At 41.8% G+C, this 24,577-nt stretch overlaps 1 protein-coding gene across 50 annotated transcripts in view; it reads right to left on the reverse strand.

The window, feature by feature from the left end:
• Nucleotides 1–24,577, reverse strand: part of Sorbs2 (sorbin and SH3 domain containing 2) — a 313,506-nt gene that overhangs the window by 115,592 nt on the left and 173,337 nt on the right. For 9 of the 50 annotated variants that reach the window (XM_039094137.2, XM_063275037.1, XM_063275035.1 and 6 more), the window contains exon 3: nucleotides 8,868–8,923. The exons of the other annotated variants lie outside the window; for them this stretch is intronic. The gene's annotated coding sequence lies outside the window, so the exon portion shown is untranslated. The remainder of the gene's footprint in view (nucleotides 1–8,867; nucleotides 8,924–24,577) is intronic. 50 annotated transcript variants of the gene reach the window in all.

A 24,577-nucleotide genomic window follows, 5' to 3' on the forward strand; every position in this document is an offset into this window, starting at 1 on the left:
GTTCACTCGATATGAACTTTGTCTGGCTGTATTAGAGTACATGCAGCTTTGAAAACTACATTTAAGGAGTTATAAACACACACACACACATTTGATGCAACTTTAATGTATAACAAGATGGAGTGCATATTTTCTTGATTTTTTCAAAAATACTTTGTAAGTATTAATATATTAAAACCTTATGAAAAGAGACACAGGAAAAAATAGAATTACATAAATATAGCATGGGACCCTGGCCCTGCACCAGGACTGCAGAAATAGATGGGAGAGAAATGTATCTGGGAGGAGAGTCCGTTTTTAGGACATTCGAGCATGCATCTTTAAATATGAGACACATTTCTGGAAAGAACACAAAGTCCTGAGGGAACGGTATTTGGTTGCCTTCTTTTAAACTTACTGCAGCTTTTACAGAGAGCCCACAAAAGTGTGACCTGAGAGGAAACCTGAATGCATGGGGACAGATTAGGAAATCCTAACAGATTATCTCCACAGAGGCCAGAGCATCAAAAGAATCCACACAGGCTCCTCCCTTCTCACTGCTTGACTCTGTTTCCGTGGTTACCGAATGAGTCACTTCAGGCAGCACAGATGTGATCTAAGTAACTTCCAGCAAAATATGTTCTCAAGCCTTCTGAAAAGTGGGTAGAATATTAAGGAAAGACCACATTTTATGCTAATATCCTCTTGTTTATATAGCCATAACAGCTGGCCAAATAAATGCAGAGTCAACAGACTTTGTTAATGTCTCATCATCATGGTAAAAATGCATAGAAGTAAACGTTAGAGAAACTTAGCAAATTTATCTGCTGGTGTTTCATGGTACTTTTGTGTAGGGCATTCGTAATGAGCAAATTTTACTTGGTTAGGTCAACACTGTCTTATTTTGAAATTAATGAAATCTTAGCAGTTTTGTTGCCCAATTACCAAATCAAGACTTTTATCAGATCATTGGGATAAATGACAAATAAATAAATGTTTGAAGAGATTAACTTCAACAAGTTCTTTCAACAAGTGTGTGTTCATTAGGAAGCGATTTGCTCGTTGAGGTAATTAGATCATTATGCTACAACAAACATGGTTTTCTAAGATACACCTTGGCTTGCCTAGTTTTATGATTAAAAATTATGCTTATCCCACATTTTAATGAAAAGAAAGATGACTAGCTGATTCAGAAGAAGTAACAAAATCCCAGGAAACATACCTTGATCACCATCTTGAATTACTAGCTAACGTTTGTCTGAGAATATGCTTGGGGTAGAGTTGATACCTTTTCTAATGCTTAAGTCTTAGGAATATGACTGAGTTAGAGATTAGCTCGTGCTTTGGCCTTGTACTTACAGTTTACGTGCATAACATAATTAATTGACTTTTAGTGCACTCAGATGAAATAACTTCGGTATAGATTACTGGGCTGTTCAAGAAAAAAAGAATCCGGGTTGGGGATTTGGCTCAGTGGTAGAGCGCTTGCCTAGGAAGGGCAAGGTCCTGGGTTCGGTCCCCAGCCCCGGAAAAAAAAAAGGAAAAACAAAACAAAACAAAACAAAACAAAGAAAAAAAGAATCCCATATGCACAGTATTGTGCTCGATACTGGAAATGTGAATGGATCTATATGTACACTGAGAAACACTTCTTACAGTCTCAACCACGGACATGCAGGGGTTGGTAAGATTAGTTTTGGTCAAAGAGCAAAGCCATGTTTAAATCTGTTTGACCAAAAGTCTCCTTTTTTCACTAAATCCTCACAAACCGAGGCACAGATTTTCAACTAGAGAGCGTTTCCTAGTCTGAAACTCACTTGTGGTGACTCTAAGTTCAGGAAGAAAGTAAATTAAGATAACAGCATTTCCCAGGCTCTCATGAGACTTCTCAGGTGTCTTAAACAGTCAATCAAGCAGTTCATTAAGTCACACAGTTTCAATGCTTTGGAAAAAGATTGGACACAAACCCCAGTGGTATGTCTGTCTGCCCTGTCAGTATGAAGACCAGGTCCTGATGACATCGCTAGCATTCAGTGTCTGCCACTGACCACACCGGTACTTTCTCAAGGAAGATGTCACCCAGTAGTGTTAGGCTTCCCACATTTCCTACTTCCGGTGTAAAATAAGACCAACAGAAGGAGCACTTATTTGCCTCCAGCTGCTGTAAGGCTTAGACGATACCTGTAGAACATTCACTACAGATAATAGAGTATGGCAGGAAACCACGAATGAAAGCTGGAGTTGGTGCCTCAGGCCTGGAATCCTAACACTCAGGGATGGGAGAAGATTGTATTAAGCTTGAGGTCATTCTGAGCTAAAGAGCCAACAGACACATAAGAGACAAACAAACAGAAACATGCCTCAAACTAAACAAAAAAACCCATAAAATGAGGGGCTGGGAGTAGCCTGGTCTGAAAAGCTCCTGATGTGAAAGCATAAAGAACCGAGATGAGGTCCCCCACACCCACCCACCCAATAAGAACATCAGGAATGATGGTAGGTGCTATCAACCCAGTGCCAGAGAGGTGGGGGTGGGTAAAGCCCTGTGCTGTATACTGGTCAGTCAGTCTAACCTAATGGGTGAGCTCCAGGCCAATGAGAAAGACTGTCTCAAAGTCTCGAAGTGGGTGGACAGCATTTGTGGGACTGGCACTATGGCTTAATCTTGGGCCTGTGTGTGTGTGTGTGTGTGTGTGTGTGTGTGTGTGTGTGTGTGTGTGTGTGTGTAGAGAGAGAGAGAGAGAGAGGGAGGGAGAGAACATACACACACACACACACAGTTAATTTCCTTTCTTCTATTTATGTGGTAAAGTATGTCTTCCTAATATTGAGCAAACAAAATTTTGTTAAGAAAACATATACGTAAAAACTGTTAAGTCCGGGGCTGGAGAGATGGTTCAGAGGTTAAGAACACTGGCTGCTTTTTCAGAGGACCTGAGTTCAATTCCCAGCAACCACATAGTGGCTCAAAACCATCTATAATGGGATCTGTTGCCCTCTTCTGGCATGCAGGAATGTTTGCAGATAGAACACTCACATTCATAAAATAAATAAATAAATCTTTAAGATGTAGTCTTGACAAAAGGAAACTGGGATGGTGTTATTTGGCATGCCAAGGCAGAATTTCAAGTTCAAAGCCTGTTCAGGCTGCAAAGTGAGCTCAAGGCCAGCCTGGGCAAATTATGGAGCTCTGTCTTGAACTGAAAAAAAAAAAAGTGGGGAAAAATCTAGGGAATTTTCTGGTAGACAGCTTGCCTAGTATGAGCAAGATCCAGAGTTTGAACTCCAGTATGGTGATGGGGTTGGAGGTAGGAGTGGCTTTCTCTTTGACCTCCTATTTATTTCTCCCTAAGAAAAATTTTCCTCCTGCACAGTACTCCTTTGTGTGGTCTATCAAGGTATTTCCTTCTGAAATTTCTCCCACATTCCATTTTCTCAGTAAGTGAAGAGCGGGGCCTCCCTCGTCTGCCTTGAACTGGTTTAGGCTAGCCCTCGCCATCCTGACAAATGCAGCTCACAGTTCTGCAGCTTTGGGAACCAGGTTCTCAGAGTCCAGAGAGTTTGTCTCTGGTCTGTGAGCACAGCGACTGTGCAGATCTTTGGTTTCCTGGGAGAGGACTTTAGAAGTTTCTCACTTTTTCTTTGTCTTAGTCTAATGACTCATTCATACCCCAGATGGCTCTGTTCAGTTTTAGAATGATCACAACCTACTGTGGTAGTAGTGATGGTGGGGTGGTCATGTGCAGGACACCAGCATTTCATGTACAGTATAACTTATGTAATTTTTTCCTGGAAACTTAGAGAGATATAGTACACTCAAGGTTAAGAATTTCTGATTCCTTTAGCATTAGAAAATATCTGCGTTCAGTCTTTAATCCTTGGGGGTGTTATAATTTATATATTTAGTTTTCTCTTTATGTATTTAGTTTCCTAATAAATTTTTGTTATCAAAGAGTACTTTCATGTTATGGAAAAAATAGTAAAACAATGGGTTGTAAGTCTAATATACAAACTAATATTGAGAATATAATTTCAATATTTAAAAGCATCAACATGAATTTTGTCAAAAGAAAAAAGTATCCCCCCACATATACACATTTTGCCACCCAGATGGTGAGCTGAAATTTTTAAAATGTTTATTTTAAAACATTCACATTCAGTTCATGTTAAAGAAGAGTTCTTTAGTGTCACTCAGTGGATAGAGCCATGGATTGGCAGACTGGAGGCATCCCTGTGAGAATGCAGACCCACCACTGTCACTTAGAAGTCATAAATCATCTTCCTTTTATCTGTTTTGAAATAGTCACTCAAATGGACACTTCCTGGTTTGGCCTTTAAATGTTTCCAAAGGGCATGTCAAATACAAAGTTGGTCTGTATCCTGCACTACTAAGAAATGGTAGAAGATGTTGAAAAAATGAGCCAAGTAGGAGAAAGTTAGGTTCCCAGGGCTGTGCCCTCAGACAGGACACCAGACACCTAGCTCCCCCTTGTCCTACCCTGCTTCTCAGTCTCTGTGATGTAAGCATACTTCCTTTACCACATTTCAACACCAAGATGCTCAGCTGCAACACAGGCCCTAGGGCAACGATGGGTCCAAATAGCCACAGACTGAATCAGAGCCTTGTAGGTTGATTAGATTAGATATTTTGTCATAATGATGGAAATATGACTAACAAAGAGGCTATCGGAATGAAGGAGAAAATTATTAAATCGCATGCTTCAGTAGCGTTATTTTGTAAACTACGGGCAGCATTTGCATGCAGGAACTTGTTAGGGAATACCAGCGACTCAGTTATTTCTGTCACTAACAAGACAACCTTCAGAAAATGACTAAAACATCATTTAGTCCTTCTGAGACTAAAATGTCAGACATCCCCTGTGTGACCGCTACAGCCATTGGCACGGGATCCAGATCCCAACATTGCTTGACACAGGCTATCTCAGAACTAGAAAATTGGAAAAGCTCGACTTTACCCTACTTCAGAGATAATGGTTTTGAATAGATGCAGGCTTTGCTTTGCATGTATCACTGCTTTTGCAGCCGGGCAGTAAGTTGTGGCTTGCTTGTCTCTGAGTAAACAGGAAGGTTGGAGATGGCCTAGCGAGAGGAAGTTAGGTCATTGGATCTGCACCTTTGGAGGGGATGGTGGGATGTTAACTATCATGCATCTGGGAAGAGACTTTTCTCCCAGCTCAAAATTCTACTTAATTTTATTCTTCCTCACAAAATGATATATTAATGTAAACCTATCAATGGATATATTTATATTGGACATTCCCATGGAGATCACTAAATTGGTCAATCTTCTATTATGATAAAGGCAATTTACGGCCCTGTTTTGCAGGGATTTCAGTGCCCCTGCACTGGAAATTGCATAGAGTTTGGAAACTCAAATGGTTAATCTAAATACCCCCTGTCCATAATGTTCAGGGTTTGCTTGAGTACACAGTGTCGTCCTTGTAATTCCAATAGAGACTCAGCCTGCACACTGAAAATAGAGGACGAACTGGAACTTAGAACAGAACATTCCTCCAAACGGAAACCACGTGAGATGGTTAACGCTGATGAGGAATTTCAATGGGCTCTAAAAGCAGCATAAGGCAAAACAGCCACCTCACTAATCATTTCCTCTCCTATCGACTTAGCAAAATATTTATAAAATATGTTTTCAGTGTCATGCCTAATTAAGCCTCTTGGTATTCATTTTTCAGTGAGATTCTCTTTGTCCTTATACCAAAAACTATTAAAATAATCAAAGATTAGGAAGTAGCGTCTGTCCGTCACCTACCTATATCTGTAAGCTCATCCATCCATGTATCTTTTTTCTTTCTTTCTCTCTCTCTCTCTTCCTCTCTCTCTTTCTTTCTTTCCTTCTTTCTTTCTATCATCTATCTTTCTTTCTATCATTTATCTATCTGTCTGTCTGTCTATCTATCTATCTATCTATCTATCTATCTATCTATCTATCTATCTATCTCTATCTCTCCCCCTTTCATCTAGTTATCTATCTATCTATCTATCTATCTATCTATCTATCTATCTATCTATCTATCTATCTATCTCTATCTCTCCCCCTTTCATCTAGTTACCTATCTATCTATCTATCTATCTATCTATCTATCTATCTATATCTATCTCTCCCCCTTTCATCAACCTATCATCTAGTTACCTGTCTGTCTCTGCAGTTGTCCATCCACTCATCCATGTTTTCTTGATTCATGAAGATGATCACACAGATTATTATTGATTATAATAATGGAAAACAAATTCCACAGTCTTCTACTTGTTCCCTGATGTGTGATCTTTCTTTGAAAGCACATACATGTACATGTAAAAAACATGACTTAACAATGGTGGAAGTTAAGATTTTTTTTCCTCTACAAAATAAACCATCAGCAAAGATGGAAAATTCAGTGGAGAATGATGACCTTCTAAATTCTTTGCATGACAAAAAATTGCTGTTTGCAAAAAATTTCAGGGCATTTCCTTGCTCTCCAAAGTCAGGGCAATCGAAGGACATGTTAGAATGTAGGAAATTCCATCCTGTTAGAGGATTTTCTCAGATCCAGTATGTGAATAGAAAGGGCATTGAAGTACAACAGGAAAAATTAAAAACAAAGTGACCAATTACAAGGAGATTCATAGCACCAAAAGAATGAGTTAGGTGGATGCCCATATATTCTTTAGGAGTTCATGTGTTGTCTGAGAACCAATGTGCCTGGGTTATACTGAGGGACGATTAGCCCTCTAGTCCCCTGTATTCTAGTTCTGCTTGCAAATAACTTGTAACAGATGCCCAAGTCTTTTCCTAGATCCTGAAGAGTGAATTAGCTGTCTGCATGTGGAAGAAAGTGAATGTTGAGTTTGGGAGGTGATGGGTAAGCTTTAAGCTTGCAGTAGATATTTTGAAGCTGGTTTCTGCTTGGAGATGACTCCATGCCTAATAGTCACTGTTGTTGGGTGAGTTGTGTCTTCTCAGAAAGTACGTTGAAGCATTCATAGCACTCAGTATACATGAAGGCAGCCTTAGTTAGAAGTAGCATCCTTACAGATACAGAGTTAATTGGGTAGGGTACCTAAACCCAGGGAGATAAGGCAAGAGAGATATTGAGATTGATGTGGAGACAGTCACAAAGGAGGACTTGTGTGACCATGGAGGCAGAGACTGTGATCTTGTCACCACAGCTCTGGGATGCCAGGAATTGCTAGAAGCTACTGGAGCCTTACACGCAGCAAAGGAGGATTTCCCTCTAAAAGAGTTTTGAGGCAGCATGACTCTCATAACTCTTTAATTTTAGTGTTCCAGACTTGGGAACTGGGAGATAATAGAGTTATCAGATAATTGTACTTTGGTTCAATGGCCTGGCTGAAGTATTGACTCTGGGTCTTTTGTCAATGAGCAACCCAAGGACTTAACTGATTTAACCCAAGTGGTTATGAAAATTAAGGAAATCAACACTGGGTGTGTGCATACGAAGGTAGATTTGTGAAGATTACTCAGTGGTGAATTAGATAAGCAGTTTCAGAGAAGAGAAAGACATGAAGCCAGGTAGCTAATAATCAGGCAAAATGACTCTAGTAGCCAGAACATGGGGTGGTGACACCCCAAGGGAATGAGGTCCCTGTCCCTTTTCAATTCTGGAGCCCAGTTGAAGCAAAGATTGAAAAACCAGGAAATTGCAATAGAAGCTCTATGGAGGGCTTCAAAGTGTTGACTCTAAGTGTCTATGTGGTAAAAAGTGCATTCTGTCCACTGAGGAGTATCAGTAGGCAGGAGCAGTCGTTAACAAGCAGAGACTATCATGGAATGCTTACATAAATAAGTAGTGAGAACAAAGACTTTTTAACATTGAAAATAACCCACAGAGTTTTTATAATAACACCACTGAAATATACCTCAATAAACTCTGAACATTAAAACATTATATAATACAATATAAGTAGTGAATACTGGTGCATATTCTCTAAATTCCCAACAATTTAAAAGTACTTCAGGTCATTAATGATATGAAGAAAACATATTTGGAATTATTTTCTAATTAAAATCCTCATAATTGTTCTTCACTGAGGGAGAACCCTTAGAGGGTGATGATGTCACCAGCAAGGGAGAAGTTTGTGACAGGATCTTGATGTCTGAGTCCCACCCAGATCTGTCTAGGTAGTCTGCTCTTTACTTCGTTTATATTCACAATTATTTACCAGCCATTCAAAGTTTGAGTATTTCCTTAATATGGAGTCTTGTTAGACCAGCTACTGAGTCACATTATTCAAAGGAGTTCTCTAACTGGGCACAATACGTCATTTTCATAAATACCCTCCAGTCAGTAATTGACAACCTAACCTCACACTGCCTCGAGTGGGACAGGAAGCTGGGATGGGCATTTCCTGTTGACAGTGACGTTCTTCTTGACATCTCAGCGACAATGAAGGCACTTTTAGGACAAGGGTAGAATTCAGTTACTTTTTGTGTTTTTATGACCCACTCAAGAGATTTCCTCATATGTACTTGGAAAGTGAGTTGGTGGCTGAGGGCTTATGTAGCATTCCCAAGGTCCTGAGTGCCACCGCTAGCATTCCTAAGTAAACAAAAACAATCACTAAGCAAAAAGGGAAGTTCTCTTGAGATCCTGTCCTTCTGCTGTGCCCTAAGGGCTTCTTCTGAATCAGCTTAAAAACAGTTGTCTGTGCAAAATCTCCAGGGAGTCGTTCTTCTGGGAAATATGCAGTAAAGGTCAAGGAGAGATCAAGGCATGTGCATACTCTTGGCCCGTTGTCTGATATCCTTGACTCCACTGAGGTATCTTTTTACTAAAATGCATGCATTGAACTTCTTCCCAGCACCAGAAACCCCCAGGTCACCAAGATTCCCCATGAGGGCAGCCTACCTTCTCAAGAAATGCACCCAGATCAGAATGGTGTATGAGTCTGTCCTATTCTGGCTCTAGAAGAGAAAGGTGACAGTGAGTAGGTGGATGGGACCTGCTTGTCAACCACCAAATCACCAAAATAGCAGTGAGATCTAACCAAGCAAAGCCTAACTTTATCAGGGTATCTTTTTTCAGACAAAGCTTGATGCTCGCTTTCCAAAGTGATGGAAAAAAAATAGTGTAAGAAAATTGGGGGAATGCATTTGTTACTGTGAAAACGTTTCATACCACAGCGAGTCTGTACAGACTCATAGTTACATGAAGCTAGTAACTCGGTCTGTTTTATTCTGAATCACTTCAGATGATCATGAAGCAAGCACTGGTGACTGTCTTAGACCCTGGCATGTTTTACTAATCCGCTTCCTTTCTTTTTGATCCTAATTTTAATTCCTCACAAGGATTTATGTGACCATTGCTCAGAGTTCTAATAAAATGGAACCATAGGGTGTGCTAGCAAGGACCATGCTGTTCGTACACTCCACACCCCAGACCTGCATCCCAGACTGAGCTCTTCTAGTCTATTCTAGACATGTGTAGAGTAGGGCAGGACAGGAGAGACATATAGAGCCAGAAGAGCAGAGCTCACTCTGCTGACCCCACTGGGCGCTATCATACCTCCCCGCTCCTTAGAGCCAAAGAGTCACTTCCTGTGCCTTGTCTTTAGAAATGCCTTTCCTTTATTACTACACATTCGCTCATTGAAAATCATCTTTTAGGGTTGGATGGCTCTCTACAATGTGTAGAGTACAGTGGCTCATCTGACCGTGCAAGGCTGTCTGATGTACTAATGGGCAGATCAGTCTTTCAGGTAAGTCATAAAATATTTTAAGCAAGTGTCATTTTTAAATATAATGTTCACTCCTGCAGTAGAAATTCAAGACAAAGGAGGGAGCTATGGTCAGGGGAAGACCACAGTACTTTGGAGCTAGAGAGAACTTCTCTGCGGTCTTCCACACTCAACGACAGCCTGTTTTAAGGGATGGTTCTGATTCCATGGTGAGAAGTCACGTGTGGTTCTGTAGATAGATATTCTTATAACAGCAGTCCGTCATTTTGACATCCTAGGACACTTGCTTCAGATGATTCATCGTAAATTATTTCTCCCTTCTGGGCAGAATACTATTTCTAGATAGATGTGAATTGAGAAGAAAGTATTTCTTTCCTAAAGGGAACCACTCTGAAGAGGACAACGGGCAAAGGACGCAGGTAGGCATGCAGGTGCCACCCTGCCCCAAGTCCCCTCCAGTCTTCAGTCTGTTTAAACTGTTTGCAAATGGCAGTGGGTGATTAACCCCATTGAAACTGCATCTGCTTCCACATTAGATGTGTGTTAATCCCTACAGTAGCTTGCTGAAACATTTGTCACTATGTGTGCCCATGAGTGTGTGCACGATTATCCCTTTAACATAGAATACTCATAGTCTAAAATTAGCTTGTATCTAAAATTCTGCGCATATGCCTCAATGGAGTTCAACTCATTTAACGGTAATGATTAATAGACAATCCTGGAAAATATTTAGGCTTTAGTATTTTAGTGTTGCTGAGTTCACCACAAGACAACCACAGCACGCCCTGCAGTGAGCACTTATGGAGATTGCTGTCATAAAGCGTTTTCCCAAGTGCTCACATTAAGTTAGGTTATGCTTCCGATGGCAGACAAAATGGGGTCTGCCATGCCCTTCCCCACATTTACAAATTGGAAATAGAGTCACTTCCAGATGCCATTTCTCCCCCTTTTACAAATTGGAAGTAGAGCTGTGGCCAGGTGCCAAGCTATCAGGCCTCAGTGGTGGGATCTCCTGCCCAGCAGCCTCGCTCTGAAGTCAGTACTCAGATACGGGGTCATTACCACAGCCATACAGTGGACCAGCTGTAACTGTCTTAAGTAGTTTTTGTCAACATTGCTTCTTGAGAGCTTGGCTATAGGGACAGCAAAGACCCAATTTCTATATGTTTAGCATTCAAAAGCATGACTAATTCAAGATGTTGTGGTACGGGTCTAGTCTTTTATTAAAGAACAGCAAGGCTTGCTTACACCTAAGGCAGCCATATGAGTAAGGAAGGGGCATCCCTGTTATGTGAGTCTTGAGAGCATAATAGAAGCTGATCGTGAGAGTCTGGGTAGTTGTGGGTTCCTCATGCATGGGGAGGTAGAAGAACTGTGCATGGGGGATTAAGGAGGAGTTAAAATCAGTCCACCCATGTTAATGACCCCGTTATGTTTTCATACTTACAACAGTACAGACTTGAGAATCCAGAGACTACCCTTTCTGAATGAGGTGAATGCTTGCTAACGTCTGTAGCTAACTACAGGTGTATGGACGATACTGACCCTACCAACTGTCCACAGCTAATCTTAGAGGACTTTAGCCCAACGCCACCCTAGCACCCCTGATAGCAGCAGGCCCCTTCAGGACCGTGCTTAAGGCTAACTTATTTATGTTATAAATTTTCTACTTATTTTCTGCAAATCTGCTGGGGTGTCAGAAGATATCACCTAGACAACAGCTCATCTTCAGCACAGACTTGAGACATCATAATAATAAAAAAGGTAGTCCATATCAGTAAAAAGAATGTTTTCGACATGCAAGCACGATTCATTGCATTATCTGATGCAAGCATGCTCACTGATGGTTTTTTCATTATCTCATTGCTAAGCTAACATTCTAAAATTCCAGCTTAGCATGTCAAGTAAAGTGTGATTAAAATGCCTTCGCTGTGGATTGCTTTTGGAAATACCCATTTCACCCGAGTTTCTAAGCATGTTCCCTGGAGAGAGGTGACCAAGGTAAGGATTCGGCATTGATGCTAGCCCACCCCACCCCTTTTCTCTAATTATGTCTGTGCTTTAAAAGCAATACTTCTCTCACGTAAGAGGAGGAAGAGGGAAGGTAGATTTCCCAGTGATTGTTCTAACTGGCAACTGTCCTTAGACTTTCCACTGCCTTCGGGTTTCAGGTTTGAACTTGAAACAGCTATTGACAAAAGAACTGTATTGACCCAAGTCTGACCTTTGACCTCTCCCCAAATCCAATGGAGAAGGGGAGATGGTGGAGATGAGTAGCCCACCAAGAGCCCGGGGTCCTCTCTTTCCTCAGTTAATGCCAATCGTGTGTGCCTTGGCTTTGCCTGGATTGGCTGAGCTGTTTAAGTCATACTGGAACAGTTTGGAAGGCTTTAGATTCAATTTACGAATGGAGAAAAGAGGTCGAGACTCTGTCACACACATACCCCACAACCCTGAACAACAGTCTAGTCAAAGCATCAATGCTCTAGAAGACGGAAAGCCTGCAGCTGTGTTGACTCTGATATAAAGAGAGAGACCCTGTATAGGTGGCCAAACATCGGTGGGGATCTAACACGTTTGTGGGGATTAACATTTTACAGGGCCAGAGACAGGTGTGAGGAAGGGAAAGGCTTTTCCTGCCGACAGAACAACATTTCTATAAAATCAACCTCTGTCCCTTAGACTCATGCTCAGCTCTAGAGAAACAGAACACGTGTTAACAGTGCAGGAGCCTCCGTTCACTCAACAAAGCCTGAAGTGCACCTCTTGGCCTGTAGAAACAGTCTGTGTTAACCTTGAGGAGACACACGTTCAGTTGTTTACTAATCCTGAGCAAGTTGACTGGCTCCCCAAAGAGCTCTGTGAATGTGGCTTTAAGCTCCACTCCACACTGTGAGATAAGAGGCACTGAAAGATGAAAATGACAGACTGAAGGAGGGAAACTGAGGCACGTTCTTGTGGTCTCCATCCCCAGTGTCTGCCTATGCTTGTCCTGGACTGAACGATGGATGCTTGGGTGTGATATTCAGTGAGCAAATACTGTGCTGACCTGGACAAACACATCATCCACATTTGTCGGCAGGGTGTACTGATATTCTTTGCCTCACTGTCTTAGGTCCTTAACTCCACTGAGACACTTTTACTAAAATACACACGTTTAATTTCTTCCTGGCACCATGAGCCCCCAAAACCCAGGATGCCAAAGTTCCTCATGAGAGCGGCATTCCCTCTGAAGACATGCACATGGGTCAGAGCATAGAAATCTGTCCAACTCTATAGAAGAGAAATTTAGAGCAGTATTATGTGTGTGTGTGCGTGCGTGTGTGTGTGTGTGTGTGTGTGTGTGTGTGTGTGTGTATTTGTATATGTGTGGTGGGTCTATGTGTATGTGTGTGAATGTGTATGGTATGTATGCACATATGTGTAGTATACGTGTGTGGTATATGTGTATATGTATGTTTTTGTGTGTATGTAATATATGTGTATATGTGTGTGTTTGTGTATATGTAAGTTTATATGTCTGTAGTGTGTATAAGTGTATATGTGTATGAAAGTGTCTATGTATGTATGGTGTATGTGTATGCAGGTGCATGTGTGTATGTAAATGAATGTGTTGCTAACCTTCAAGGGTTATTCAAATATTTTTTGAAAATGAGTTGGTTTGGATTCTCTCTCTCAATGCCATGTGTTTCATTTGATGCAGAGCTGATGACAGGCTAGACATTCCAATGGGAGTTTAGTTAATTTATCCAATTCCTATCAGCAGAAGCACAGTGATGGGATGCAGCCCTTCCCAGCCAAGGGATTTTCCTTCTCCCAGAGCAGAGAAAGCAAAACAGTCTGTGAGGCTTTGCAAATGGACAAGTTTAGAAACAGTTCTAAGAGTCTGCTTTGCCAAATGTTTCATTAAAAAAACTGTTTCCTTTCTGTTGCATGCCAAAAAAAAGTCACCCCCTAAATATATTTTTCCCGTATCTGGCTGCATGTCCAAGATTCTTTTTTCTTTTCCAAGAATAAATAATTTTTTTCTGGGTTATAAAAATGTCACTTGCTCTATCAGATTAAACATATCTTTATATAGAAGAGGCATTTGAAACATCCCATCAGTGGGTCTATGGAGAAATTCTTCCTTGGGATGACTTTGTGAATTCAGATGAAATGACAAGGTTTGAATTCCAGGCGAGACTTTCAGTGGGAATCTCTGGCTTCTTACCTCATGCTTCCTACTTTGTCTCTCAGTGCCCTTTTACTAGAAAGCATTGAATGAGAATTCATTTTGGTCTTTGACCGTAATAATGCCTGGGCTAGGGTCCCTGATGTAAGGGGCTCCATTTTCTCTGTGTGAGCGTAGTTGGGAGGGTTCAGCTGCCAGAGTTTCAAGAACCCTAGCTTTTAATAAGTGTGAACTTGCAAATTAGCTGTCAGGTTTAATAGAAAGCGAATAAAGCCACCTAGAGCTGACCTGATTCCAATCCTCCCCTGGTGTCCTATTGACCCCACTTTGAGGTGGAGCACAGAGCACTGGGAAACAGCAAAGCCTATGAGTTACTTGGGTATTTTCTGATTTACCAGCTCAGTTTGGGAATGACGTTTGCAAAGTCAAAAGGCTGGGTAGGGAGTCTGGAATGTTGCAAACGGGCCAAAATGGAAAGATGCTTGAAAAAGCAGCAGTATTTATACCTTGAGATGTGCTAAATATTCATAGAGAAATAAACCAAACATATTCTATCTCCTAAAGTTTAACACATGCTATTGATGAAGAACCACTCTTCAGATTGCAGACAAAGGACTTCTAAACTGGAATAGGTTATTACCAGTTAGCAGGCTAATTTTTAGTTACTGTTGTTCTGTTGGTGTGTGAAGGGGTGTGGGGAACGTTTCCAGTTCCTTACAAATGGTTCCTTTAAAATGCCCTAATTTGAAAGTTCTTATTTCCCCCTTTTAAGCCTAAAACTGCAGGTCTATTTTATTTAGAGAGTACATAAAGATGAGAAATACAAACATTACTGAAATCGCATGGCTATCTGTTTTTTGAAATACCACACAGCTGCTTCAGGCAAACCAAGCCTCTCTCAAAAATTAGCGATCTATTGAGAAACCAGAGGATGGGACAAGATATTCTGCTTTTCTCCGCTCTTCTGCCACCCTGCCAGAAGCCCTACCAATCACCTCAGCCTCGTCTCTCATCTTACTCTGACATAGTCCTTCCCCCGCCATGCAGAGGAGATTAAGCATTTACATTACAGAAATTATCAAACACCTCAAAACACTTACGTTTTGATGAGCCAGGTCTCCCATGACAAAAATGGTAAAAACCCAACTCGGCAAGTGTGCCTCCTAGGAACGGCAAATCGGCATGGTGATGTACCAAGTCCAAAATAATAGCCCGCATTGGCTCCACCTGGTTTAGTGTCGGTGCTATAAAAAATAAATGGTGGAAACCCAGAGCTGCAGACAGAAACACAAGTCCTCTGTGTGTGTCTTACTTGGAAAGGGAGTAGAAAGAAGTGTGGTTCTGTCTGTGCAACAGAGGGGGCTTGTCCTGTGCCGACAAGTGGCTGCACGGGGACTGCATGCAGGCTGTCAGGGCATCCATCACTCTGGGCACGGGGCAGTGCTCGGTTCAGTTTTCATAAATGGCAGGAAGCTAAACATATGAACGCCTGCTAGACTTCCTCTGGTGCAGAAATGTGACCCTAGGGAATGTCACTGCAGGGAGGGCAAGCTGGGTTCTTTTTTTTTTTTTTTTTTGGAGCTGGGGACCGAACCCAGGGCCTTGCGCTTCCTAGGTAAGCGCTCTACCACTGAGCTAAATCCCCAGCCCCTGCAAGCTGGGTTCTTTATGGTGTTTGCATTTTTCTTTATCGCCTTTGCCAAGGGATAATTTTCAGCACCAGAATGTCCTGTGGCATAAAGAAAGCTAGAAAGTGGTGTGGTGAAGACTGGAAGGTAACCGAGTCTGTGCTCCAGCAAGGAGTGATGCCAGGAAGCGTGAGTATATAGCAGCAGCTCAGACAAGGACCAACTGCAAATGCTGATAGGCTGCTTATTCTCTGAGCCCAAGATGCACAGAAAATGTGTGAGAGCTACAAAGCTGACACTGTGGTCTGCTCCTTGCAGAGATAGAACAATGACCATGATCATATGGACGAGAAATACAACTCAAAGTCATCAAGAAAGGCATCATCTTAGGGGCTGAGGGTGTGAGCTTAATTGGTACAGTGCTTGGCATGTGGATGAAGAATATGTGAAGTCAGATTCTCAGCACCCATGTATGAAGGCAGCATGGCTGTGGGGCATCTATCATCCCTGTGTGGGAGGCAGACATAGGAGGATCCCTAGGATTTACCGGCCAGCAAATCTGATCTAATTGGTACGATCCAGGCTCAGTGAGAGATCTTGTCTCAAAAAAGTAAGGTAGAGACGCAATTGAGGAAGACATCAGTGTTGGCTTGCAGCCTCTTTATGCACATGTGCAAACACGATGAAATCCTGCACGCGCGCGCACACACACAGACACACACACACACCAGAGAGAGAGAGTGTGTGTGTTGAAATCTTTAGCATTCTGTAGGAAAGCATAAAGTCTCCCCCTCCTTGCGCATCTCACACTTTAAACAAAAGCCTCGCCTGAGACTGGTCTTTCGCCTTTCATCCTGCTCTTGAGTTTGTGGTCTTCTCTGGACACAGCATGAAGTAAACAGAAACTATGCTTCTGGTTCCAGTATCTATTTTAATTACTAGCCACAAATCATACCCTGGCCAGTTGACAGGAGCAAACCCGGCTTGGCCTTCCTGGTAATTACTAAGATGCGTATCTCCTTCGCACTACCCTGTGCTCTCCATTTGATCCTGGTCTGTATCTATTTGTCTTCTGTCCTGCTTTTCAGTCCCCTTGTGCTAGGCAGCCTTTTCTCCTTCCTGAGTCAGAGGCTTGTCCTGATTCTCTCAGCTTGCCTTCCTTGGCTTCTCAGTTTTACTTTCTTTCCAGTTTAACCTGTCCCACTGGCTTGTTTCTCCTCCCATTAATATTTGGCGAAGACGATAATGCCTGGTCCTCTGGGGCCTCATCCTGGGTTAAACAGTTTTTGTATAGAGTTTCATCGACACCAAGGATCTTATTTTTCAAACCAGTGGGCTAGCATTTTATGGCTACTCAATTTCTAAGGTAGGTAGGAAATAAAAACCAACTGACCAACTAAAAAACCAACTGATGATGATGACAATGACGATGATGACGATGACAACAACAACAACACAAAGCATACACAATGCACTATCAGCATGACTGTGTGTCTGACCTGGCTTGGAACCCTGCTATGACTATTCATTGGTCACTTGGCACATTAGTATAGATTTTGTACATTGCTTTTCCATTCAATTATTGACTATTCATTCTTTTAGTATTCATTAAATCCTTAAATAATTCCCAAGCAAAAAGATGAGAAGTGTCCAGAGAAAACTAGGGTCCATGCCCACATGCAGTTTACTTTAGGGAATCATATAACATCATCCATCAAACCTGCAAACCATAGTGCCTGAGATGTGGAAAATTCTCAAGAGCTTTTAGTTAGTATCAGAGCCATAAAAATAAATGCTTAGCTCAAGTTTTAACTGGATTAGGCTAAAATAATAAATAAGACTGGGGCCGAGGCAATGGCATTGTTTAGCATGCAAATATGAAGATTTATGTTCAAATGCCCAGCATCCACGTCAAAAGCCTGTGTGTAAGAGTGTGCCTGTAATCCTAGAGACATGAGACAGAGACAGGAGGGTTCCCAGGCTGAGCTTGGTGGCCAGCCACTCTAGGCAGTGTGTCAGGTCCAGGTTCAGTGAGACACCCTGTCTCCACAAAGACAGAGTGATGGAGAGGTCTTATATGTGCTGACCCCACTTCTGAACTCCAAAACATAAAACCTGCTATAGTAAAACAGAGTAAATAAGTGGAATCTGGGGAAGAGGGATTATTTCTCATGCATATCTGATACGAAGCAGACACTGAGCATCTCCTGAGCCTGAACCCACACTAGTCTATGTGTTGTTGCATATCGAGGAACATAGAGAGTAAACCTGTCTACCGGCTCTACACAGCCTCAGCATCCTTGGCCGGCATCCCTTGAGCAGAGTACCCTCACAGTGTACGGTGGCTTATAGGTTTGAGCCCTTTGGCCCTGGCTGTAAGAGCTCAGGTTCTCCCAGAGAGACATCTTGTTTACACTCATCTCCCAAAGCAACCTAGATCTGAACTTCAGATCAGAAAGATGGCAGGAGAAAGGTTCTCCGCGTTTCTCTTTATTGGGTACACTGTCATCAATTGAGTTATGTTGTCTTTTCTCAATGTTTCATAACATCCCAGTGAGGTATCCTAGTTCTGCAACTTGCAGCTCAGAGAAAATTTGTCATTGGTAATGAATTTGATCTCACCGCATGCTAGAGATTGTAGGATCTTTTTCAGCTCTCTCTCTCTCTCTCTTTCTCTCTCTCTCTCTCTCTCTTGAATACCCAATTCATTATTAATAGCTCAACTGGGGATCAAGCTTTGGTTTCTCCTGGGTTTTGCAAGGATTTCCCAACTAGCTTCCCAATAGCTACCAACTATGACCAAAGCAGATAATCCCTTAGCATGTTACAACACAAGAGTGTATTGCATTTGTTTATCCCATAATAAACATCCCCCTTCAGTGATGAGTATGAAACCATATACATAAAAATCGTATACAATGATTTATTGCCTCCCTATGTATAACACAGTATCTTATAACTCTGTTTGTAGCTTCCAAAGTGTATTAATCTATATGTTATTTTCCATAGCTGTTCCCTGCATCCCAAAGATTTTATGCCAGACAGGGTTCAGGTGTCCATGCATGGTTGGACAGTGCAAGTTTTGCGGTGTAGATCCCCCTTTCTCCTTATTGCTAGGTTCAACTGTTACTTTCTAAAAGTTCATGCGATTGAATGCCATTATTATTATGTAATTATACTGACATGGTGTGATCACTTGAGGGAAGGCAGCTTCAAACAATGTTTCCTATGGGCTAAGTTACTGCATTCCTGTGAAACTTGGAATTGCTGCTAAGTCCAATGTAGCCCTTCCCAGATTCCTTAAAGTAACTATTAAGTTTTTAATCTAGCTTTGTTTCATTATATCAGTAGATTATCTGTCCACAGTTTATGACTGGGATGGAAAAAAATCATTGGCTGTTTTCTATTCTGTGTTACTAAACAAAACCTGTGGTTTAAGTTGAGATAGGAGAGACTTGTATTGTTGCTTGAGTCATCATTGGCTCAAACCAATCAAGGAAGTTGTGTCACCTTGAAACTTCTGCAAACTAGTGGCCATACTGAGATGGTTTTTAACTGTCAGAATCCTAGAACACATATTACAAATTCAGTAACATTCTACACACTGGCAGCATGGACCTGTTATAGTTAAAAACACAACGACACAAGCTTGATGCCATGGTAAATGACCATTATATAATAAGGCTCCTAAGATCAGGTCCTAACATTAAGAATTCTCTCCACTGTGAAGTAAGGCTTTCTTCCTAACCATTGGCAGCATGCTTTGGTCATTTGTATTAAGGAATGAGAACTCAGAAAGGAGACACAGCTTAGGTGTTGGGATAGCTACCTCAGGACTTCTGATAGCCATCCATCAATAAGGAAAGGGATAGATATTTGCAGCCCAGATGAGGTTAGAGGGTATCAGGTTCTAGTTATTTTGAGATGAGCGGGCATACAGGGTGCATTTATTTCCCCACTACCATTTACGTCGTTACCATGAAGTGGGAACCAAACATGAAGGATAAAGGAACTGTTCCATTGATGGCCAAGTGTCAGCACCATCATGAACATGGACAGATAAGAATCCAAGTCTGACTAGAAACATCCCTAAGGCAAAGAGAGATCATAAGTGGCCTTACGTTTTTGTTTCATGCATTTTTAGACAGGCAACTTGAAAAATATACAGTTCAGTTCCATAGTAGGGTCAACTATCTTCTAAACTAACATTCATGAAGTCAGTTATGAATTAAATTAAATTCATGAAGAAAGAATGAGGGACGTGGTAAGAAGCCACATGTCGCCTTTGTCCTCAAGTAGTACCATTCTGACTTGAGAGTGGCAAGATATTCCAAATCTGTTTAGAGTTGCCATACAAGAGTTAACGGCCTTGTCTTGTTGAACACTTAGCTCAATACTTGAGAATGTAGTATTGAGAATGTAGAATATCCATTATTATTATCGTAGATTAAAAACTGAACAGTAGTAACAAATAACATTCTCTTTTTGGTTTTTCTTTGACATGTTAGATTTTAGGCTAATATAAAAATTTCAGCTCAAGCTGTATGGAGAACACCTGGATGAAAGCCTGTCCAATTGGTTTCTACAGTAACTATCTTTCGTCACGGCATTTACTGCCACTTTTCAGCCTTCCCCACAAGTTGGGGGAGCTCTGACTCTCAGAAATATGTCTTCCTGCTCTACTTTTGATCTTTCCACAAATCAGCAAAATTTTAACTACATCCATCTCCACTGTAAATATGGCAAAGGAAGCCCTAGGGAAATCATGGAAGAAATAACAAGCTGACAGACACGGAGGAGGGAAAGAGCAAGTGGCTTTTCATCGGGGCCGAATTTCTGCGAAATTTATGGCAGGCCATGTTTTCTCTACACTTAAGCAGCTTGAAGAGTTATAGAAAGATGAATGCCCAGTGAGATAATTCAACCACATTTGCTTATGTCTGAGAGTGCCCCAGCGCTATTATAAAACACGTTCTTGGGGCTGTTTTACACAGTGGGGTAGATTTCTCTGCCTCTTCACAGTCTCTTTGATCTGATTGGAGTACACCGGTAGGAGTGGAGCCTGAAGCTAGTGGCTGGGATGAGCTCTGAAAGCTCAGATGACTACCCTGAGATTGAAGTGTGGTTAAGTCTATGAAGGCTGAGATCCCAGTATGAGGTGGTTTAGGCTTTCTATGACTACATCACTTCCCCTCCTCAATTAACAACTCATATTAGTGGAGTTATAATTATATCATATTCATTAAGGATAAAATGTCTCCTCTCAAATTTCCTGTGATAAAGGCCAGGGAGATGGCTCAGAAGGTAAAGTGCTTGCCATATACAAATGTGGCCCTTAGTTTAATCCTTCACAACTTACAAAAATAAAAAAAAAATCTAGGTGAGGAGGATATACCTATAATCCTAGTACTGGCAAGGTTGAGACAGGTGGATTCCTAGGGCTTTTTATCTGGCAAGTCTACCCATATCAGTCAACTCCAAGTTCAGTGAGAGACCCTGTCTCAAAGTATGATGTGGAGAGAAACTGAGGAAGACACCTGATGTCAGCCTCTGGTCTTTACATGCACATACACAAAAGCGTGACCATATACACATACATGTATGAGCACACACACATGCTATGGTGAGGCCTTGACTCCTACACACCTCAGAATGTGATGATATTTGAAGTTAGGCCTTTAAAAGACGGTTCTGTTTAAGTGAGGCATTGAGGTGGGTCTTCATCCAATTTACCTAGAATCCTTCTTATAAGGAAGTGGAATGAGATGTGGTCATGCAAAGAAGACACCACAGATGCAAGGACATACATAAAGACTGACCTCATACACTGAGTGAGAAAGCAGCTCTCTTGGGGCGGGGGGACATGGACAAAGCAAGGAGAGATACTGCAGGGAAACCATCATCTGCTAGAACCTTGATCTTGAACAACCTTAAGTGCCTTCTGCCTCCCAGAAAGTTGAGAAATAAACTCCTATTGTTTAAGCAAAATAAGATATTTTATAGTTTAAGTTCTAAGTACAGGATGCAACCACGATGTAGGTTTACAGAGTTGAATTTAGACACCAGTGCTTGAATAGAAGCTCGACAGGCTGCAAACTAACTGGAATGGACTAGAAGCCCCTAATGCATGGATGGGAGTGTCAGGTTAATAGGCTGTGCCCTGGGACAGTGCTTCTCAACCTTCCTAATGCTTTGACACCGTGACACAGTTTTTCGTTTTTGCCGCTACTTTTTTTTTTTTTTTGGTTCTTTTTTTTCGGAGCTGGGGACCGAACCCAGGGCCTTGCGCTTCCTAGGCAAGCGCTCTACCACTGAGCTAAATCCCCAACCCCTTGCTGCTACTTTATAACTGTAATTTTCTGCTTCTGTGAATTGCAATGTAAGTATCTGTGGTTTTAGATGGTCTTAGGTGACCCCTGTGAAAGGATCATTCACACACATACCCCCACCACCACCACCACCACCAAAGGGGTCTCTATGCACAGATTGAAAAATACTGTCTTAGCATAAAGGACACTTCTGTCATCTTCAGAGGCAGCTGGAGGTGCTAGCATTTGGCTGCAGTTGACCATACCTTCATGACTTAGACCTAGAGGTCAGATCAATGGTGTCTCTTTGACCTTTGGTACCACTTGCTCTGTACCTGGAAGATCCTGGCTCTGTCGAAGCTGTGGTAAGAGCTAGCAACAAAGCTTGTTTTTGTTTGAGGCACAATTTGTAAGTTTTGAGTGGCTTGCTTTGAGGTAGGAAGCACTGTTCTCACTTGACCTCGGAAATCAGCATGTAATCATAGACCATCAGGACACATGACCTTGGCCTCATTAGTTTGTGCCAAGTTTTAATGAAGGGAAATGCCAGGCATTGCCTCGGTGTGTGCAGAGTGGAGTTTCTGGGAACGACAAGCTGTATTCCTGGTCCCTCCTGCATTCACCAGGAAAACACTTTAATCATGTTGACTTTGGCTTATGCAATACATTCCTGAAACTAACTTTCTATTAGCTTTATATTTCCATGTTTACATCTAGTGTGTACTATGGCATGTTGGGTGGCAAGATTCTAAAGTCCTATAGATCACTCAAATATCCCTCCACAGGCGAGCCAGAATCTCCAGGCAAACCCCAGGGACAATCTGAGGAGGAGGTTTAATATGGATTTTGTATCTGTATTTCATTGCTAAATAGATGTTAGTCATAATAAAGTAAGTTGGTTAGTTATTTCAAAATAATTCTCTCATAAAATGAGATTTTGTTAGTCATTGGTAGTTAGTTTTGGTAATCCATGGAGAACAATAATAGCTACATTAATGGAATAGAGTTGCCTTGATAACTACAAGATTTCCTTAGCGGAGACATAACATCATGTACTCATTGAGGATGAGACTCTGTACTTACAGTAGTTCTCAGAGGAAAACCTGTGGGAAAATATAGGAGAACCCAGTTCAGATGGATGCTATTCTGTAGTAATGTGATAACAGGAAGGGTTGAGGGTTTAGAGTCTGGCTTCGTGGGCTACAGGCTTAGCTTTATTTTACAATGCATCCTTAAGGGACTCTGAGTAAGATCCCATGAAACCCATGGGATTCCATTACCACCACTGCAGTTGGCTACACTCTGAAGGAGGTGCCCTTGGAGGATTATTCCCAGATATAAAAGCTGTTTCAGGGGAACTGAAGAGAGAACCGTAGCAAAGACAGCTGGGAATGCCACAGCTCAGACAGCCTGAGGAAGCTCTGATAGTGTTGTTAAGAGCAGCCCTAGGTTCAGGCGTGCTCCTGGCTGCCTCCTGGCAACAAGTGAGATTGGCAGGGAAGATGTCATTGGTTTGACCTTCCTGCTTTCCTGATATTCCATGAGAGTCAGCCTTCGGGGAGAAGATGAGGAGTCGTCATTTTGTATTAAAAGAGGAAGACAAAAGAATAGATATGAAGATGGGAAGGAATGAAGGGAGGGAAGGAGGAGAGAGAGAGAGAGAGAGAGAGAGAGAGAGAGAGAGAGAGAGAGAGAGAGAGAGAGAGAGAGAAGTCATCTGAAATCCTGATAGGACTGGAAGCCAATTAAGCAGCTACACAGACCTCTAACTCCTGCCCAGTTTGCTCACAATGTCAGAGATCAGCATATTCAATTGTGCAACCTCACAGTACAAGGGCTTTGATGCCTGTAGTATTTTATGGAAGGAAAAGAAACCTGTGGACAAATTAGTTCAGTGCCTTCATTCTTGTATGAGAAGGTGCGTCTGGTGATTCTGAGCGTTGACAGCAGAACGCTGCAGAGTAGATTACAGATTAATGGAGGAGTTTTAGTTGCTCTTTTAGACAAACCAGTATACGCAGGAATGGAGACCATGGCCTCAATGCAGAGGTAAAGAGGGAAACGATGCTTGCTTACTAGCCATATTCCTATTAAGATCCTCAAAACCAAAAATTAATAGAAATTAATCTTAAGGGGTTACTGCTCACCTGCCAGGTGCTATGCCTTCACTCTTTGTGAACACTTACTGAGCCGGTTAGGAAATGAACCCATTGGGCAGGTTGTCAGCCTTGGTAAGTAACTGCTTATAGGGGTGTGTAGTAGCATCAGCTTCTGGTCCCATCAGCACACTGCAGAGACACATTGTGTTGAGGTGCTCTAGTGTTGCTTCCTGGACTGTCCTCCCAGCTGATGTTAAGAATTCTTGTTCCGCCCTCACAAGGTATACTGATTCAGACAAGATTAGTGTTTCTTTATCTGCTGTGAAATTATCTCTAGTCCATAAAAGGAAAAAGACGAATCTAACATGCCATTTCTAAGTGTCAATAGTGTATCTTGTTGTTCATACATAAATTTAAAACTGCCGGCTGAGGCGAAGCTCTAATGTTAAAGGGAGAAGGCAGGCATCAGACAACTGCGTAACTGGTCCTAGAGTCTAAACCACTCTGAATGAAGTGGAGCAATGTGAACAACAACAGAGACAGAATATGCACATAAAGATGTACAGAAAAATACAAGGAGATAGAGTTGTTTAAGAGGAGAGAAAGACAAAAAGATATCAAAGAAAGAAGCTGGGTGCTATATCCTAGCTGCTTTTCCTCTCACTGTGACAA

Source organism: Rattus norvegicus, chromosome 16 (genome assembly GCF_036323735.1).
Source record: "Rattus norvegicus strain BN/NHsdMcwi chromosome 16, GRCr8, whole genome shotgun sequence".
NCBI classification, from domain to species: domain Eukaryota; kingdom Metazoa; phylum Chordata; class Mammalia; order Rodentia; family Muridae; genus Rattus; species Rattus norvegicus.